The sequence below is a fragment of the Mauremys mutica genome, chromosome 2 (assembly GCF_020497125.1).
Source record: "Mauremys mutica isolate MM-2020 ecotype Southern chromosome 2, ASM2049712v1, whole genome shotgun sequence".
NCBI lineage: Eukaryota > Metazoa > Chordata > Testudines > Geoemydidae > Mauremys > Mauremys mutica.
This window is the reverse complement of record NC_059073.1, coordinates 85,166,694-85,182,279: the sequence shown is the minus strand read 5'-3', so window position 1 is coordinate 85,182,279 and position 15,586 is coordinate 85,166,694. Positions and strand designations below refer to the sequence as shown.

General features: G+C 42.9%; 1 protein-coding gene across 2 annotated transcripts in view; it reads right to left on the bottom strand.

Moving 5' to 3' along the window:
• The window catches only part of ROCK1 (Rho associated coiled-coil containing protein kinase 1), a 178,291-nt gene that overhangs the window by 118,452 nt on the left and 44,253 nt on the right, over positions 1 to 15,586 (bottom strand). The gene's annotated exons all lie outside the window — the stretch shown is intronic.

Here is a 15,586-nt window from a genome sequence, read left to right as displayed (position 1 = left end):
CATGATGTTAATTTAAGGCCAAGCTTCAACCAAGTTGAGTACCAGCATTAGATTCTTTTTATTTTAATTAAGATTATTTTTCAAATTTACACAGCAGGGACTTCATCCCGCAAACACGTATGTCACTTCATGCACGTGTATACTCTCATGGAATTCAATGGGACTACTCATAAGCATGTGAGTTACTTTACATACAAGTGTTTTTCTGCAACAAAGCCTAGCACAGGATCAGAAACAGCCAGCCATGGGTTCTCTAGCTACTACAAAACTGCAAACTATTAGGGCTTGTCTTGATAAACAGTGAGTGACAAGGTGGGGTGTGAATGTACAGCACACAAGCCACACACTAACTTTCCATATGGGCCCTGTTATTGCACACTAAAAGTTCCCTAGTGCATAGTAAACTATTTCCAAGTGGAATAGATCAAAGCACATGAGGGAACTTGCAGTGCACAGTAATAGGGGCCACATGAAACGTTAATGCTCTGCACACTAGTGCACTGTATATATTACACTGTATATTTACACCCTAACTTGCTGCTCACTAACTGTTCATCTAGACAAACCTTAAGATACTCAAGAACAAGCATAAATGCATACAACAAGACACTTTGCAGGTCCTATGAAGTGCCTTTTCCAATAGGAGCTGAGTGTGCTCTTAACTTCACAGGAAGCATACAGCACCTCACATGGTTATGCCCTACATCTCTGATAAGAAAACAAACTCTTTACCTCCCAACAACAAATGGCATCTCAGCTAATAAAGGCCCATCAAGTGTCCTGGATGACTAAAGCTCAGAAAATTCAGTTAAAACTGTGTTGGAAAACCTTCTTTTGCAGACAGATGTTTAAATGGCAATTACAAAAATAAGAGAGTGAACTGTGCTAGTGTAAGCTCTAAGACTTTCTAGATTAAGTCTTTGACTAATACCTTAAAATAAACCCACACTACTGATCCAAGGGACCAATATCCCACAAATTTGCATGGCTGGAAAATAAATGCTATGGCATACACCATTTGAAAGTCTAGTTTTTCAAAAAGCATTCCATTACACAGCACAAACAAAATCAAATCTTTCTGATTAAAAAAACTAAAAAAAGACAAAAACAAAAAACTTCCGCTGCACTTTCAATTTGAACCTGATTTTACTGTCCTCCATCTCAAAAAAATGTCAGAGCTAGAATCAATGCCATCTGAATGGAAGTTATCAAGAAGCATCCATACTTTCGAATGACAAAGTATGAACCTTTAACTCAGAGGTCTGAGTGATGAGTGTTAAAAATCATACCAGAATTAAATTTAGTGATGGTAATGGGAATAAAGATAAGAGGGAAATCAGAATAACCGGACTTTAAAGCATGGATGTTATCACACTTGTTAAATTCATTACTTTAAAAAAAAAATTAAAAATTGCTGCTGAATGTTAATCATTTGTACAATACCTAACACAATGGAGTCTCAGTACTGTTTGGAGCTCCTAGTCACTACTGTAATATAAATAATGAACAACTAAGTAGAATGTCTCAATATTTTCAAAAACAACAAGGAGTTCAGTGGCACCTTAAAGACTAACAGATTTATTTGGGCATAAGCTTTGTGGGTAAAAAACCACTTCTTCAGATGCATGGAGTGAAAATTACAGATGCAGGCATTATACAATGACACATGAAGAGAAGGGAGTTGCCTCACAAGTGGAGAACCAGTGTTGAGAGGGCCAATTCGATCAGGGTGGATGTAGTCCACTCCCAATAATAGATGAGGAAGTGCCAATTCCAAGAGAAGCAAAGCTGCTTTTGTAATGAGCTAGCCACTCCCAGTCCCTATTCAAATCCAAATTAATGGTGTTAAATTTGCAGATGAATTTAATGTTTTTGTGGATACAGATTAACACCGCTACCCCTTGATACTCAATCTTTTCACAAAACTTAAAGAAAAGTTAATTTTATACTTCTGCTGTGATTCTCTTTTACAGTGAAGTGGGAGAGGCTTTCAGGACCCGTACTCCTTTTGGTCCTGGAGAGTGATCAGATAGAAACAATCAGTAACTGGATAACACAGTATACTAACTATTTTTATGGATCAAAAGTTTGGAGGAAAATACAAGAAGTCTGAAACAATTTACTCCCCAAAGAGAAATGGTAATGAAGATATACAACATGAAAATGTGAAAACTAACAACAAAAATTGTTTACTAAACTAATGAAAGTTACATTTTCCAGACTTTACCTGGAAAATCTAATAAAAGGAAACCAATCCTTTAAACCTGACGGTGTTAACAAAAGAAGAGGATAATAATCCCGGGCCATACTGTGATCTAACTAATATGCCTAAGCAAGGGAGCACAATGTACACTATTACTCCGATGGACTAGCTACCAACACATTATGGGGAACAGAAGGTGAAGGAGAGCAGCCTCTGCTCCGCTGCTACTATCCTCTCTCCCCCTCAGTTGTTCAGGGAAAGGGTGGTCAGGAATGAGGAGAGTGCAGACCCTTCGTGCCACTTTGCCCTCCACCTCCAAATACACTGGGTGAGGTAATTTGCTTTAGGCATACCAGCAAAAATACTTCTCCCAAAAGTTTTTTTTTTTTTGGGGGGGGGGGGGGGAATAAGAACCAGATTGTGACTCTGATTTAGAATCAGATTCCTTATCTGCTCCTGGGATAATGCAACTACCTGCTTGCTGCCTCTAGCTCAGGGCTTGCAGAAAAGCCTCAATTTAGCCCTTTCTTTGAAAAATACAATCCTAAAATGTTGCATATGATCATCTGTGCCAAATTAAAATATTTGCAGGATTGTAAATTTTCCTCACTTTTTCTTTTCAAATATTAAGATGTACAGTAAGTCTAGTACAATAAGAATCTAAAGATGTATATATATTTGAGGTTTGTTTCAAAAATAAGGGTGAGACACAATCCATAAGAAGTCCACAACTATGGCAGGTGAGAATGGATTTTAAATACAGATCAGTCATACACAGTACATGTGAACAGAGTCATATACAGAATTAATCCAAAAACACAACTGGGTTCATAGTAGGCCACAAATACTTCAGATCATCACTGTTTTACTTGGAGGCACCCATCTCTATCAAAGATCAACGATAAAGGATGGCTAAATTGATACTGAACCATGTCAAGCTATTCAACAATCTGAAGTTCAGTTTAAAAACAAATTTGAAAATCAGGCAAAAAAGAGTGTTTAACAAAGCTGTCATCAGGCCAAGAGATGCCTATTTAAACACGCTTTCCTGGAGAAATGGTGGAAGCAGTCCTTCAGTATCCAGCCACCCATTGCTAAAGTCCTGAGAGTGGAATCTACTCTGCCCCAGCTCATTCAAAAGAAAAGAGGATATAGGATTTCAAACTTTTTAAAAAGAATAAAGAATTGTAATGTTGTTTTAAAGGTGAACTGCAGAGAAAAGAAAAAACTGAGTTAAGGCTGGATTTTTGTGCTGATTTCCCCCTCCTTAAGCTAAGGGTTGGGGTATTCAGAATAAATTGGTATTAACTAATTTTTTTTTAATTACTCCTGTGTGAAACCCTCTCATTACTTCCTGATTAATTAAAATAAATATTTAAAAGTCTAATAAATCTTTTAAAAGGGGAAAAAGGAGGAGCCAGGGAACTATAAACCAGTCAGGCTGCCCTCGATACCTGGGAAGCTACTAGGGTAATATATAAAACATTTAAATTGTGAATACCTGGAGGATGCAGCCAGTATGGATTTACTAATTAGAAATCACACCAAACCAGCTTGATTTCCTTCTTTGACAGGGTAACTTATTTGGTGGATTGGGGGAATGTGGTGGACATTATACATGAACTTCAGCAAGGCTTGAGACACTGTCCCACACGACATCCTGATAAGTAAGATGGAGAAATATAGGCTCAGCAGAACTACCATTAGAGGATACATAATTGGTTAAAAAAACACAAACAAATAGTAACTATTAATGGAATGGGAAATCTCAAGTCGGGTTCCATGGGGATCTGTTCTGGGTCCACCTTTGAGGATAGAGCTAAAATTCAAAGAACATAAGAACATAAGAAAGGCCGTACCGGGTCAGACCAAAGGTCCATCTAGCCCAGTATCTGTCTACCGACAGTGGCCAATGCCAGGTGCCCCTGAGGGAGTGAACCTAACAGGCAATGATCAAGTGATCTCTCTCCTGCCATCCATCTCCATCCTCTGACGAACAGAGGCTAGGGACACCATTCTTACCCATCCTGGCTAATAGCCATTTATGGACTTAGCCACCATGAATTTATCCAGTCCCCTTTTAAACATTGTTATAGTCCTAGCCTTCACAACCTCCTCAGGTAAGGAGTTCCACAAGTTGACTGTGCGCTGCGTGAAGAAGAACTTCCTTTTATTTGTTTTAAACCTGCTGCCTATTAATTTCATTTGGTGGATCTTGATAAACTGGAGAACTGAGCTATAAACAAAATGAAATTCAACAAAGACAAATGAAAGGTGCTACACTGAGGGAAGAAAATCCAAATGCACAAATACAGACTAGGGCAAGGTTTCTCAAACTGGGGGTCGGGACTCCTCAGGGGTTTGCGAGGTTATTATATGGGGGCTTGTGAGCTGTCAGCCTCCACCCCAAGCCCTGCATTGCCTCCAGCATTTATAATGGTGTTAAATATATTTTTAAAAGTGTTTTTAATTTATAAGGGGGGGTTACACTCAGAGGCTTGCTACGTGAAAGGGGTCACCAGTACAAAAGTTCGAGAGCCACTAGATTAGGGTATAACTAGCTTTGCATCAACACTGAGGGCTTGGCTATACTCGAAACTCCAAAGCACTGCCGCGGGAGCGCTCCCGCAGCAGCGCTTTGGAGTGTGAGTGTGGTCGCGGCGCCAGCGCTGGGAGAGAGCTCTCCCAGCGCTGCAGGTACTCCACCTCCCTGAGGGGATTAGCTTACAGCGCTGGGGCACTGTTTACACTGGCGCTTTACAGCGCTGTAACTTGCTGCGCTCGGGGGGGGGGGGTGTTTTTTCACACCTCTGAGCGAGAAAGTTGCAGCGCTGTAAAGCGCCAGTGTAGCCAAGGCCTAAGAAGGAGGATTTCGGAGTTCTGGTGAATCATAACCTCAACATGAGTCAACAATGCAATGCAGTTGCAAAAAAAAAATGCAGTTTTAGGTTGCATTAACATAGGCATGGCATGCAAATCACGGCAGGCGATAGTACCACTCTACTCAGCTGGAATTCTGAATCCAATTTTGGCCACCAATGTACAGAAAGGAAGTAGAAAAACTGGAAAGAATCCAGATGCCAGCAACAAAGATAATCAAAAGGGACAGAATGCAAGCCATGTGACCAAAGGCTGAAGAAACTGGGTATGTTTAGTTTGGAAAAGAGGAGATTAAGGGGGGACATGACAGCAGTCTTCAAATACTTGAAAGGCTGCCATAAAAAAAGATGGAGAAAAGTTATTCTCTCTTGCCACAGAAGGCAGCACAAGAGGCAATGGGTTCAAACTACAGCATGGCAGATATAGATTAAATCTCAAGAAAAACTTCCTAACTGTAGGAGAATGAAACAGGACTACCTAGGGAGGTTGTGGAAGCACCTTCACAAGAAGTTTTCAAAAGGAGGCTGGATAGCCATCTATCTTGGATGGGTTAGACAACAAATCCTGCATCTTGACGAAGGGTTAGACTAGATGACCCTTGCGGTCTCTTCTAACCCTATGATTCTAAGTATTTAATATATGAGGTTAATGGTATGTGAAAACCAGGTAGATTTGTGTGTTTGTTTTTTTCTATTTTCATAAAGCTTGTTTAAAACCTATTAGCTCAGATGGCAGAGCTTGCAAACTCCACAGGCTGTGCGTGAATGGAATGAGGAGATGATACTTGAACTCGCAATTACACAGTTACACCAACAGGGAAGAAGTATATGAGCACTAGAAGTGAAAAATGACTTTTAGCGAATCAATAGAAACAACGAATATGGAGATTGGGAAGAGTGGAGCAGCTATGGTATATTAGTAGTTATACCTGCAAGAAAGTGAACGGGAAGTAGGAAGTGGTGCATGAGCGCTGCTATTCTTTATTCCCAGCCAGGGCCAGGATTGGCTGCAGAGATACACACACCTCTCTGCATTCTAGTTTCCCTCTTTCTTTCTAATCTTTCCAGTCATTTTGGCTATCTAGCTTCCCTCTAAGTTAAACAAGTAAATACCCCTTTTTCTAAAGGCATCCAGTGCTCATGTACTCTTCCACAAAAGAAAGCAGTGATGCACCATTATCAGTAGTTGCACAGCCTCTAGCCCACCTTTCAACTTTAACCTAGCTTTGCATGACTAGTAGGGAAGACAGTTTGTAACAGGTCTAATGGAAATCATGCATTTCATTTACATTTTTGAAACTTTAGAGGGGTCAAAAAGTGCTTCCCCAAGAGTGATGTGTGTGGTGGTGGAAGAAGCTAAATACAGCCTCAATTTTGGAGTCACTGTGATGACTCCATACAACCACTACATTGACTGGCCTGAGGATCTCACAGGCAATTCACTCAGCTGCTAACTTTATGCTCTGATCCATCCCTAATGTAATCTAATCATGGTTTGTCCAGTCTCAAAGTCCTTTTCTCCCACTGTTTGGTCCTTTTTGTAAATCTAGCTTAGGTTCCTGTGCCACAGTATAATCATTCTAAATCAGGGGTGGGAAAACTACGGCCCACGGGCCGCATCCAGCCTGTCAGACCTTTTAATCCGGCCCTTGAGCTCCCGTCGGGGAGCAGGGTCGAGGGTTGGCTCCACTCTGTGTGGCTCCCAGGAAGCAGCCGGCATATTCCCCATCCAGCTCCTACACATAGGGGCACTCAGGGGGCTCCGCACACTGTCCCCGCCCCAAGCTCCACCCCCCACAGCTTCCATTGGCTGGGAACCACGGCCAATGGGAGCTGCCTGGCCATGGCGCCTGCAGACAGAGCAGTGTATAGAGCTGCCTGGCCACGGCTCTGCACAGGAGCGGCGGGGGAGAGGGGAGGGACGACATGACCATGCCACTGCTTCTGGTAAGCACCACCCGGAGCCTGCACCCCTGAGCCCCCCCCGCCCCCTCATGCCCCAACCCCCACCCTCCAAAACACTCAATCCCAGCCTGGAGCCCCTTCCTGTACCCCAGAGCCTGGACCCCAGCAGAAGCCCTCATCCCCTGCACTCCAACTCCCTGCCCCAACCCTGATCCCCCTCTCGCCCTCCAAACTCCTCCGTCCCAGCCCGGAGCACCCTCCTGCACCCTAAACTCCTCATCTCCAGCCCCACTCCAGAGCCTGCACCCCCAGCTGGAGCCCTCACCCGCTGCCCCAGCCTGGAGCCCCCTCAACTCCTCATTTCTGGCTCAACCTCAGAGCCCCATACCCCCAGCCGGAGCCCTCCCCACCTCAATTTTGTGAGCATGCATGGCCCACCATACAATTTCCATACCAAGATGTGGCCCTTAGGCCAAAACATTTGCCCACCCCTGTTATAAATTCTTTCCTTCTGCTAAGTTTATTTTTTAATGCTTGTTTTAGTATCACACATTACAAATCTTTACATTTTGTAAAATAAAATTAAGCTTTCAGGAAGATATAAGAGTTGTGTTTCTCTTTAGTTACCCAAAATACCTTACTCTAATTATTCTATCCCTTCTGCCAATTTCTAATATAGTTCAGATATATTAACTCGATCATCTACTTCCCCCATCCAAATAAGGCACAATTTCTGCAAAACAACACTATGATTGGTATTATTTTCATTCATCCAGATTATATTAATATCTTGTGTAATTCCATTTGCACATTCTACATAGGGTGACCAGATGAGAGACGTGAAATATCGGGGTGGGGGTGCCGGTGGAGCAACAAAAAAAAAAAAGAAAAGTAAAAACCCTAGAGCTGGCGGCAGGAGGGGGACCAAAAAACCAAGAGCCGCCAGAGTATAGGAAAAATTGGTGGGGCTGAGCACCCACCAGCAGGTCCACGCCCCGCCCCCCCCGCATCAGCTCGCCTTCACTCTGCCTCCACCTCCCCTGAGCTGGCTGTCACGTTCTGCTTCTCCCCTCTCCCTCCAGCACTTGCTGATTAGCGCAAGCCTGGGAGGGAGGGTTGAGGAGGAGGAATGTGGTGTGCTTCGGGAAGAGGTAGGGCCAGGGCAGGGATTTGGGGTGGGATCCAATAGGGCAGTGAGGGGGTAGGGCTGGGGGCAGGGGCAGGGCGGGGATTTGGGGAGGGATCCAATGGGGAGCGGGGGCAGAGTCAGGGCGGGGCTGGGGTGGAGTTGGGGCAGGGAGGCGCGAGCCCCCTCCACCTGTGCACTGGAGGGCAAAATATCGGGACAATTCATGTCCCGACCGAACATCGGTCAAGACACAGGACAAACAAATATTGGGACAGTTCCAATAAAATCGGGACATCTGGTCAGCCTAATTCTACAGATTCTTCTGTCACTGGACTAAATATTCTAGAAAAAAAAGTTTCTAGACCTAGGACTGCAAAAATACATGTGGTACAAATTTGGAAGGTTAACTGATAAAGCACTGTCTTCCCAACTCTTACAGTACTTTACAGCATATTCCTTTTCTTTATATAAAGTATGTTTGGAGATGACAAAATATTTAAAAAACTCTATAAATTAAGAATACATTACTGGCTTTATCAAAGTAATAAGTAGCATAATTTTTATCAGAATTCCATCAATAGAATAGTCTATGTAGGTTTTCAGAACCTTTCCCCCAGAGAAAACACTTTATTTTTGAAAAATATGTATCGTGGTCTTGGGGGATTTTCAGCTACAATTGTATCTTTTGCATTGTTTTGGTATGATAATGATTTTTCCATTTTTTTGATATGGCAAACTGTGGGATTGTTTTGGTGAGAGTGTGGGAAGCTAGATATGCAAACTCAAGGACGGGCTAGTTCTCATCTGCTAGCAGGCAGTAAATAAAATAATAAATTAAAAGGTTGCATAGAATGGCAATTATCCAATAAAGTTACAGCTGTGCTTGTGTGTACCTTATTAACCAATTAGCAACTGCTTGATTGCTTGACCTTAATTGTATATAAGAGCATGCTAAAAAAAAATAAATAACTCTGCTATCAATCATATTAACTGCTAAGCTTTATCCACGCACGCCTGCGCTGCAACAGCAAACAATCATGCTTACATAAAAAAATTTTCTACTAAGCGAACTATCAAAGTTGTTTAGCAGCATTTGAAAGTCTGCTAAGAATTAGTCTTGATTTAACAGACTACTTTTCCCTTACAGTTTTGAGTCAGGCAGATAGATCTTCAGATGTGAAAGTATACTCATCACTGGTATTACTGCTTTAAATATTGCAAAATTTTCAGCTTGGAAAAAAGTAACATTCAAAACGTATAAGTTATGTTCATTGCAGTGAAGAGCTCTCCATTTTTCCACCTGCAGGAAAAAAAATTCTTCAAACTGTCTAAAGACCAAGAATCACAACCTCTTCCCTCCCCCATTATTTTACATTCACACCTTCTTGACTCCAAATTTGATTTATGCCATGGAGCATGAAAATTCTATTTGTTTTAATCTCATCTAATGTAAATGGGGATATTTTCATTACATAAAATGTCTAATCCTTTTCCTGATTCCCACTAGACTGGGGTCTCTCTTCAGCTATCCCTCAATGCGAAGATGTCGTCTTTGGTGAGTTTTTAAGTTTTAAATCTTGCCCTGCAGATTTTCCCACAGAAGTGACAAGTGTAATCTTTGAGGAGACATAGTTGTTGGCTGGAATGTGGTGTCCTCTTTCCTCTGTCGCGTCTCTGTCTCATGAGAAAATCTGTTCTCCTGAAAGTGAGCTGTAGCGTGGTGTATGTTGTGGCGCCATCGTGTTCTGTTCCGTGCCAAGTCCTTCCAGTTTGTTGTGTTGATGCCTTCCTTTTTAAGATGTACTTTCAGTATGTCTTTGGAATGCTTCTGCTGTCTTCCCCAAATCCTGCTTCCCTGACATAACTGAAAAAAAAGAGTACTTGCTTCGGGAGGCGAGCATCAGGGATACGTACACAGTGGCCAGTGTTATTTCATGACTTGCACTTCTATACTGCTGATGTTGGCTGCAGAAAGAACCCTGATGTAGTATGTCAGTCTTCCCAGCTGATCCTGAGAATCTTCCTGAGGTAGCACTGCTAGAACCACTCCAGCCGCTTTTGATGCCATCTGTAGGTTACCCAGGTCGCACACCCATAGAGAAGGGTGGGGATGACAACTGCCTTGTAAACTAAGATCTTGGTACCTTTTTGTAGATCCTATCATTTGGAAGACCACTCAAACGAGTCTTCAAAGATGTGCCGGCACAGCAGATCCTGTATTCAATGTTGGTGTCAATGCTGGCTGTTTGGAAGAAGTGGCTGCCAAAGTACAGAAAATGATCCACATTTTTCAGGGGTTCTCTGCTGACGCTGATTTGTGGTATACGAAGAGTAGTTTGTGCAGGTGAGGGCTAGTAGAGTACCTTGGTTTTCCCGATGTTGAGAGAGGCATCTGCAAAAAGATTTAGGGTGCTCTGCGTGTGCAAGAATGACAGTCATCTGCATACTGAAGGCGAGTTTGCCAGTTCTCATGATCTTGGATTTTGTTTAGAGACGTCAAAGATTGAGGAGGTGGCCATCCATATGATACTCAATCCCGATTCCATCAGGAAGGCAGTCATGAATGAGAATCAGGATCACGGCAAGGTAAATGGAGAAGAGTGTTGGCACAATGACACAGCCCTGCTTAACACAGGTGTGAATGGTGAATGATTCTGTCTCTGAGCCATTGCACTAAATGTTGGCAGTCATCCCATCATGGAGTAGTCTGATGATGGAAATGTATTTCTGTGGACAGCCAAATCTACACAGCACCTTCCATTGGGCATCACGATTGATAGAGCCAAAGGCCTTGGTTAGGTTGAAGAATGCCAAGAACAGTTCCTGGTGTTGCTCTCTGCACTTTTCCTGAATCCGTCGTGCCAGCAAAATCATGTCGGTTGTGCCTTGGGATGGCCTGAAGCCACACTGTGATTCGGGAACGAGTTCCTCGGCAAGGGGGAAGAGGCAGTTTAGTAGGATCTGGGCAAGAATCTTCCCTGTGATGGAGAGGAGAATAATACATCTGTAGTTCCCACACAAAAATTTGTTACAATATTCAAGAAAGGGGACAATATTGGCATTCTTAAAGTCAGGTGGAATTCATGGGTCCATATTTTGTTGAGGAGTTGGCAAAGTGTGCTGGAACATCGTACCACCAGCTTTAAAAACCTCAGCTAGGATGCCGTCTGGGTCTGGTGCCGTGCAATTTTTTGTCTGAGTGATGGCATCCCGGACTTCCTCAAAAGATGGGGGATCAGCAAGATGTTCCATCGCTGAGCATTGTGGAATAGCCATATCCAGTGTGATCACTGAACTCCGTGACCGAAACAAAAGATATAAAGACAATGAATTTCACCACCTGGAACGTCCAGATCCTTATGGACTCTCAGCACAGTGAATGCCCAGAAAGAAGAACTGCCATAATTGCCAGAGAACTGGCAAGACTACATTGAAATTGCAGCTCTTAGTGAGACCCACCGGGCCAGTAAGGGCCAATTAAAAGAGGATGGAGGTGGCTACACCTTTTGGAAAGAAAAGCCACCTGAAGAGGGAAACATTCATGGGACTGGCTTTACCATCAAAAATAAGATCACCAGTCGGCTTTTGGAGCTTCCTGTGGGGATCAATGAGCGTCTCATGACTCTTCGGCTCAAGCTTAGCAACGACCAATGTGCCACAGTCATCAGTGCATACACCCCAGCACTCCTAGATGAGGAAGATAATAAGGAGCAGTTTTATAGAACTCTTGATGCAGTCCTCACAGCCACACCTAAGGCAGACAAACTCATCCTCCTGAGAGATTTCAATGCCAGAGTCGGATGCAATTCCCAATTCCGGAGAAGCAAAACAGGCAAAGAAGGGGTGGGAAATGTAAACCCCAATGGTATTCACCTCCTCAGCAAATGTGTGGAGCATAACCAACTCATCACAAATACCATCTTTAGGCAGAGTAACAAATTTAAGACCACCTGGAAACATCCTCAGTCCAAACACTGGCACTTCCTTAACTATGTTATAGTCAGACCTTGAGACTATACCGATGTCCATATAACACGAGCTATGAAAGGTACCGATCACTGTTGGACAGGACATCGATTAGTAAGATCAGTCATGTACCTGCAGCTCGCTCCACCACACCACAAACACCCAACGACTAAGCGAAAGCAGTACAACATCAAAGCACTTCAAGACCAAGCCAGTTGCAAGACATTCCAGCACCATCTGTCTGAGAAACTCTCTAACCTGGCTAACAACATCATTGACATTCAAGAGCACTGTGATCAACTTAAAAAACACCATTCACAATGCATGTGCTGAAACCATAGGATATTCCACTCATTAGCACCAAGACTGGTTTGATGAAAACAATGAGAAAATCCAAGCATTAATTCAACAAAAACGAAATGCATTTTGTAACTGGCAAAATGATTCCTCTAACAAATGAAAACATGAGGCTATCACCTGCTTAAAGCCAAAGTCCAAAGGAGGCTATGTGACATCAAAAACAAGTGGTGGCAAGAGAAGGCCTCTGTTATCCAGGGTTTCATAGACCAGGATGACATGAGAAATGTCTTTCAAGCAACAAAAGCTATATATGGGCCAAGCTCCAAAGGCCCAACCCCGGTACATTCTCAGGATGGCTCTACCCTCCTCAAGTACAATGCAGCTATTAAACAACACTGGAAGGAGCACTTTGAGAGCCCACTAAACCGTAAATCCATAGTCTCTGAAGACACCATCGAGTTTATTCCACTAGATTAGGGCACATCTACAGAGCAAAGAACACACGTGTCAGTGAGTTTCAGAACCCAGGTCAACCAACTTGGGCACATGCTACAGGACTGAAAATAGCAATGTAGATTAATAATAAAATAAAAAAATAATAATAATAATTGGAGATATACCTATCTCCTAGAACTGGAAGAGACCTTGAAAGGTCATCGAGTCCAGCCCTCTGCCTTCACTAGCAGAACCAAGTACTGATTTTTACCCCAGATCCCTAAGTGGCCCCCTCAAGGATTGAACTCACAACCCTGGGTTTAGCAGGCCAATGCTCAAACAACTGAGCTATCACTCCCCGGTTGGTCTTGTGCTGGACACCAGGCTCCAAGACCCTCCCACCTCATTAGGTTGCACAGCCTGGGCTCCAGCCCCAGCCCTAAATCTAGAAGGCTAAAATTAGCCTTTCAGAGTGAGCCCTTGTCAGTTGACCAAGGCTCTGAGATTCACTGCCGTAATATTTTGTTTAGTTTTTGTTTGTTTGTTTGTATTTACTGTGTAAAAGTACCCTTGGTTTCAACAACACCTAGTGGCAATCAATTCCATAGTCTAATTATGTGTTGTATAAATGAAATGTATTACCTTTATCCAGTATTGAACTGAATGCTTTTCAGTTTCATTTTATGTCCCCTTGTTCTTATACTATGAAAAAAGAGTAAACAGGAATATCTAATTTACCTTCTCTATATCATTTATTTTGCATATCTGTATAAGATCCTCCTACTATTCCCCTCTCTAAACTAAATAGTCCCAGTGTTTTAAGTCTCTCTGCATATGGAAGTGTGTCTCTGCATTTCTAATTATTTGTGTCCCCTGTCTCTTTTTGAGATAGGATGACAAGAGAAGAACCGAATACAGTATTCCAGTGGATGGTATACTATGGATTTAACTAAAGACATTACAATATGTCCAGTATTTTCCATCCTATTCCTCCTAATATTTGGTTTGCTTTTTTGACTACTGCGCCACATTCAGAAGACGTTTCATTGAGATGTCTCCGGCACTCAGGTTTTTTCCCTGCTTAGTGATTACAATTAATTTAGACTGTGTATGAGTATTTCAGATTGTTCTTTCCAATGTGGATTATACTGAAGTTGTCAGCCATTAATTTCATATGCCATCAGGCTATCTACTTAACTTCGCTAGGTTCCTTTGAAATTCTTAAATCTTTTCTAGTCTAACTTCAGCAATTTTGTGTCATATAGAAATGTTACTATCTCTTGGTTCACCCCCATTTCCAGTTCATTAATAGATGTATTAAACAACATCACTGATTCTATGGAGCCCTGGGACTTCGCTCCTATTAAGGTACTTGACTTTTTAAGTTTCAAAGATAATGCTGTATCTATTCTAATGTACACTTTAACACATTATAGTTGAGTTTAAATGCATACACGTTAGGATATTTAAAGATATAGTCCCACAACAACTCTGATTTAGCTAACCACGATTATTAGAGGATAAGCTTAAGAGACATACAACACAACATGCAAACAATGTATTAAGGAGCCAGGGTACAGATATAAGAACTTTACAATTTGAACATATTACTTGCATGAACTTCATTCTAATGTACACATTGCTTTATTGCCTTGAAACTCACAGGCCTCCCTAACAAGCTCTATAGAACAGTGGTTCTCAAACTATGAGGTGGGCCTCACAAGGGAGGCACGGGAATGTGTCATGGGAGGCGTGAGCTATATGGGTTTTTTGAGGGGGTGGGGTTGTTTGTTTTTTGAGCTCCGGCTGTCAAACCCCGGTGGCTGAGGCTCATGCAGAAGGGCTGTGCACACCCAGGAGGGAGGGGATAAAGGGGACAGCTGGAAACCCCCTCCCCGCCCAAGTCTTACTGCCACACACACACACACACACACACACACACACACACCCCGCCTGGGGCTGACAGCCTGAGCTGAGGCTCTCCTCTCCCCAACCCCCAATCTGTCACCAGCAGGCAGCCCGGGGTCAGACTCTGTCTCCCCCGACCCCCTACACAAATCTCAATCTCAATCCCTCAACAGGAAGTGGCTCAGGCTCTCCTCCCCCCTGCACCTCAATCCCTCACCAAGAGATGGTGGTGCCGTGGCCGGGCTCTGGCTGTCAGCCCTGGGGCAGCAGCAGCAGTGCAGAAATAAGGGTGGCAATAGGCATTAAGTCTGTGTGAAAAAGGTATTGACAAATATCACTTTTCACATTGCCACCCTCACTTCTGCTAGTGCAGTGCTGCCTTCAGCGCTGACTGCAGTATATGTACTTGGGGGTGGGGGGAAGTAACATGTAAAGGACTACAGCCACAGTGAAGGGGGGCACAATGAAATACGTTTGAGAACCACTGCTACTGAATATTCCATCTCCTATATGATGACTCCTCAAGCTGTAGTCTTGTAAATGGGAAAAGAACTGCCTTCTGTATTAGATCAGGAGTTCAACAAGGATGTGTAGACATGCCAGAATTCTTCAGTGCAGTCATAATGTCTAGTTGAACATGTAGTCTAAGTAAATGTGTTTTAGGGATATACCTTGATTAAAAGAACCTCACAAATGTCGTTTTTGCCAACAACATAATGTTAGTCGTCAAATCAATGGACAAGCTAGTTGCAGCACTTAGAGCCCTGGAAAGTTCAGTGGCAAAAGTCAGCCTGAAAACTGACTGCAGTAAAACCAAAATTCTTCTGGTCGATGATTGTGAACACACTGAGGCCTCTAGCA